This window comes from Pipistrellus kuhlii, unplaced genomic scaffold (assembly GCF_014108245.1).
Source record: "Pipistrellus kuhlii isolate mPipKuh1 unplaced genomic scaffold, mPipKuh1.p scaffold_m20_p_3, whole genome shotgun sequence".
Taxonomy (NCBI): domain Eukaryota; kingdom Metazoa; phylum Chordata; class Mammalia; order Chiroptera; family Vespertilionidae; genus Pipistrellus; species Pipistrellus kuhlii.
In genome coordinates, this window is record NW_023425529.1 from 97370824 (window position 1) to 97376099 (window position 5276).

Consider the following 5276-nt stretch of genomic DNA (forward strand, 5'->3'; position numbering starts at 1 on the left):
ATCAGTGCGTGCCAAGTGCCCTGGGCCACACCCCTTCCCATTCCTCCCCTAAAAACGAGTGTTCACCTCTGCACATGTTGCTGTTCTCCCCTGCGAGACAGCCCGGCTGGGTCCTCCTTATCCTCTAATACTGTTTTTTCTACCCTCTTTTGTAATGAATCTCACTTGTTAGTGCAGAATAAACTTCCTCTTTTAACTTGACTGGGTCCCTGAGTCCATTTCCTCACCTCAAACGAACCCAAGATGGTGCAAGCGCCCCATCTGACTGTTCAAGATCCAGGGTGCCCTCCATCCTCTCTCTAGGATCTTCCTGCCTCTACCCCTGGCTCAGCAGTGTCAGTGGTAAGTCTCAGCCTGTGCTGATTCCTAGTGGTCATTTTTCTGGCATCTCTGTCCTTAAACCACAGAATGCGTTGGAGATTGCCTTCGGGCATAGCCCTTCAGGCCCATCCAGGAGGGGTTCTGAACCGTGGGAGGCAGCAGAGATGTTCCTGCCTCCCCTCAGTTCTCTGACCTTTAGGCCTCCATTTTCCTGACCCCCTTCCAGGAAGCGGCTCCTAGACCCCGGGAGGTAGTGGACATGTCCCTGCCATCCCTCGGGTCCCTCCATCCATAGCCTTAGCTAAACAACTGGGATGCTGGTCCTTTCCCCAGCTACTGACCCCAGATATTAGACATGGGTAACAAAAGAAAAATCTAAACAAGATCCTAGCACACCTCTAGGGTGTCTCCTCACCAATCTGGCTAAGGTAGGCCTGTCCCAGGATCTTCATCCTAAATGCCTCATTTACTTCTGTAATGTAGCATGGCCTCAGTATGAATTGGAATGGGTCCAGATGGCCTGAAAATGGGACCTTTGATTTTAACATTCTCATTGACCTCAGTAATTTCAGCCAGCAAACCAGGAAGTGGCCCTTTGCTTCCACCCCTCACTGTACTCCTCTTGTTTCACGCATCAGATCCTCTTCACAAAGTCCTCTTTGCCCTCTTGGATTGGTCTTCAGCCCTTTCTCTGTCTTCTGACTCTTTTGACCCAGCCAATCTTTCATCTCCACCTCTCCTGCCACTCTGCTGTCCGCTCCCTCTCTCCCCCCATTCTCCTCTTTTTTTTCTCCTACTTCTTTACCGTGGCTTCCCCTTTCCCGATGGCAGCTACTGCTGCAGGAGCCGCTTTCACTGCCTCAGGCCATGAGCCAAGCAGAAGCCACTGCACAATGCAAGAGCTGCCCACCTGCCACCCTGCTGGCCACTCAAAACAGCTAGGTGAGATTTCTGATTGTCTGTAGAAATTTTGGTTTGCTCTTCCCTTGTGTATTGTGAGCAGCCTCCATGTTGGCCACTTGGCTTGCCACTGCCATGGGGGCTGCCATCTTAAAACAGCAAGTCCAACCCCTCTCTTTGAATAAAGTTACCAAGACTTCCCACCCACAGCCCACCCCATGGGCCCGGCCTGGTGTGGCCACCTGCCACCCTGCTCCTTCTCCTCTGGCCCATGACCCACCTCCTACTCCACCCCCCACCCTTCCTCTAACGCCTTTTCAGAACCTGGTCCAAGATCTAGTAAATATGGCCTTTTAGGTTTTTAATGCCCATGAGGAGCAGGCAGAGTCAAATTGGGAGACCTGCCTTCGACAGAAGGTAAAGCTGCAAACCCAAGGCTTGGTTGCAGCTCTGAGGCTGACTGCAGCCACACATGGCCCCAAAGGAACCGAGGACGGACACCACCTGGAGGATGCTTCAAATGCAGAAATGAAGGCCACTGGGTAAAGCTGTGCCCCTGGCCCTAGGCTCTAACCCCAAGCCATGCAGACAAAGTGACCCCTGGAAAAATGACTGTCCCTATAAAAGTGACAGGCCCTCTGCCTCTCAGCATAGAGGGGCCGCCTTTCCCACCATTGGCCATGAGTGAAGACTAGCCAAAGACTGAAGATGCCCAGATTCGACGACCCCCATAACCCTCGTCGAACCCAGGTTAAAGCTCAGGTAGTGGGTAAGCTGGTCTCCTTCCTGGTCAATACGGGGGCTACCTTCTCTGTCTTGCCCTCCTTTTGAGGGTCATTTTTACCTTCCACAATCTTGGTCATGGGTATTGATGGCAAATCACTCTTTAATGCTCTGAAAACTGCTCTGGCTTTAGTGCCTTCTCACCTCTCTCCCTCCCCCTCCCCCACTTCACCCTTTCTAAAGAACAACTTTCTTGTTGGCACAGGCTTATCAGAAACTTAAATCTTTATCTCTAGAAAAAAAGTGGCAGTTTTAAAATTCAAATGACTAGAGACATATTTAATGGAAGGTATGTTGAAAGAAAGAAGTTCTAAAATTAACTGTTGACAAGAATTGTAAAAGGACCCAGATGAGCAGGTATCCTGCTAACTCACCTGGATGGTCCTGCCCCAGGGATTCAGAGACAGACCTCATCTGTTTTGCCAGGCCTTAGCCAGAGACATCCAATAATGCTTGTTAGAAGCCAGCACTCTTCACCAGTATGTAGATGATCTCCTCTGCAGCCCCTCCCTGGACTCTCATAGGCAGACAGCTGGCCACCTCAACTTTCTAGGGGACAAAGGATACCACGTGTCCCTTGCCAAGGTGCAACTGTCGGCTCCCCTGTAACTTACTTGGAGATCTGTCTGACACCCAGTTCCCAAGGACTGACAGTTGACCGAGCACAGGCATTGTGAGACCTATAGACTCCCACTTCTGCAGAACAGATCTTGTCCTTTCTAGGGTTGGTGAGATGCTTCCTCTCCAAATATTTCTCTCCTAGCTAAGCTCCTATACCAGAATGCTAAAGAAATACCATTAGGCCACCTTTCTTCACCCTCCCTTGTTTGCCAAGCTTTTTCTAAAATCTGGGATACCCTTTTGGCATTTCCCCCTCTCTCCAGGACATCTTTAAGCCTTTCCAACTATTTACTGATGAGAAACAGGGAATAGCTATGGGGGTCCTCACCCAGTCCCTAGGGCCAGCCTTCACCCCATAGCCTACCTTTCCAGACAGCTTGATCCCATGGTTCGGGGATGGCATCACTGCCTCTAGGCTTTGGCTACAGTTGCCACTCTCACCAAAGAGGCCCAGAAGATCTGCCTCCAGCAGCCCTTTCAGGTCTTCTCCACCTATAGGCTACAGGATCTTTTGTCCCACTGATCCTTATCTCTCCTTGCCCCCATCTCACCTGTAGGAACTCCATGTTCCTCAAGAGTCCTGACATCTTCCTAACTCAGTTCACAGCCCCAAACCCAGCCATTCTTTTTCCCATTACCTCCACATAACTCTACGCACTCCTGCTCTGAGGTCGTCAATGCCCTCATTCAACCTCAGGTGGGACTCTCAGATTTTCCTCTCTCTAATTTCAACTTAACTAAACTGCACATACCCTACCACTCACAATCGAGAGGATCAATGACCTCCTTAAAGACCATCTAATTATACTCTCTCTAGAAAGAAGAAGCTTCTGGCCATAACTCCTGCCCATGGCCCTGACCAGAATTCAGGATACACCAAGGAGCCCATCTTCTTAAGCTCTTTTGAACTTCTATAAGGGAGACCCTTCTTGTTCAACCATTGTCTCCCTACTGATCCTCCTCTCCTGGCTACTTAACTTCCATACCTGCCATTACTCAAGCAACTGCTCTGGGAACACACTGATAAATTTCTGTCCAGGTCAGAAATATTGTAGCAGACCAAGACCCCCCAAAGACCAGCCCTCCAGCTGGGGGACTCAGATCTCCTCAATAATTTACCCCCAGGTTGTATTTCAGCTCCAGGCCCAGAAAGGCAGCAAAACCAGACAAGTGATGCTGTGGCAGCCTCAGAGCCAGCTTTTACCTCCCAAGTGACTCAATAGGATCATGTTAAGACTTCACCAACCAGTTCCTTGGGGAAATCATGCTGCTGCACCCATCATCCAGCATGGAAAACACTCTGTTTTTCCCTCACTTACCCCCTGGCTCCTCCTATCATTAGGCCCACTGGTATCTATTCCTTTAATTTTTCTCTTTGGCCCCTGTCTCATGTGCTGTTTCACTAGTTTTTGAAGAACAGAATGCAGGCATTCCCCAACCAGAAGTTGGAAGATATCTATCTGACCTTGAATTCAGAACATAGAGACACTTATGTCACTAGAATCCTTGAGAGCCTGGATAGACAACCTTGATGATGCCCCCTCTCAGTAGGAAGTAGCTACAGAAAACGGACCTTTACCCTCTGACCTTGCCAAGACTCTCAATTTTTTTTTTAATACCACAAAAAGCCTGGAATGATAGATCCTCCCTTCCCCCAACTAATGGGTGGAGTATGACATAACCTGCGTCTGCAGCCAGGACATTTCCAAGACATTGAACCACCAATCAGCATGTGCCGAGTGCCCTGGGCCCCATCCCTTTCCATTCCTCCCCTAAAAAGGTGTGTTCACCTCTGCGCATGTTGCTTTTCTCCCCTGTGAGACAGCCAGGCTGGGTCCTCCTTCTCCTCTAATACTGGTTTTCCTACCCTCTTTTGTAATGGATCTCGCTTTTTAGTGTGAAATAAACTTTCTCTTTTAATTTGCCTGGCTCCCCCACTCCGTTTCCTGTGCCTCAAACCTTACATTAAGAAATAATGACAGGAAACTTCCCATATTTCATGAAAATGATTAATCTATAGAGCCAAGGAGTACAATAAAACCCAAGAAAAACAAACATAAAGAGTTATATACCTACAAACATCATAGTCATGCTATTAAGAAACAAAGAAAATATTAAAAGAAGCAAGAGAAAACTGTTTCATCACATACAGGGCAACAACTAGGAAATTAATGGCTGACTTTACATTAAAAATAATGGAAGTCAGAAGGCAGTGAAATGCCATACTAAAAATGCTTAAGAAAAAAATACTATCAAATATTTCTTGTTTTTAAAATATTTTTATTGATTTTTTACAGAGAGGAAAGGAGAGGGAGAGAGAGTTAGAAACATCAATGAGAGAGAATCATTGATCAGCTGCCTCCTGCACTTTCCCTACTGGGGATATGCCTGCAACCAAGGTACATGCCCTTGACCAGAATAAAACCTGGGACCCTTGAGTCTGCAGGCCAACACTCTATCCACTGAGCCAAATCAGTTAGGGCAAAATATTTCTAAAGAGAGAAGATTGTGCTGGAATAGGCAGACATTTCTTGCACCTCTTCCCAGGGCCAGAAGAGAAAATAAAGCTAAATTGGGGAACATTCACCTGGAATTACTAACTGAGGTCATTTAAGGAGGAGACATAACAAGGAAGAACAGAAAACACCTTG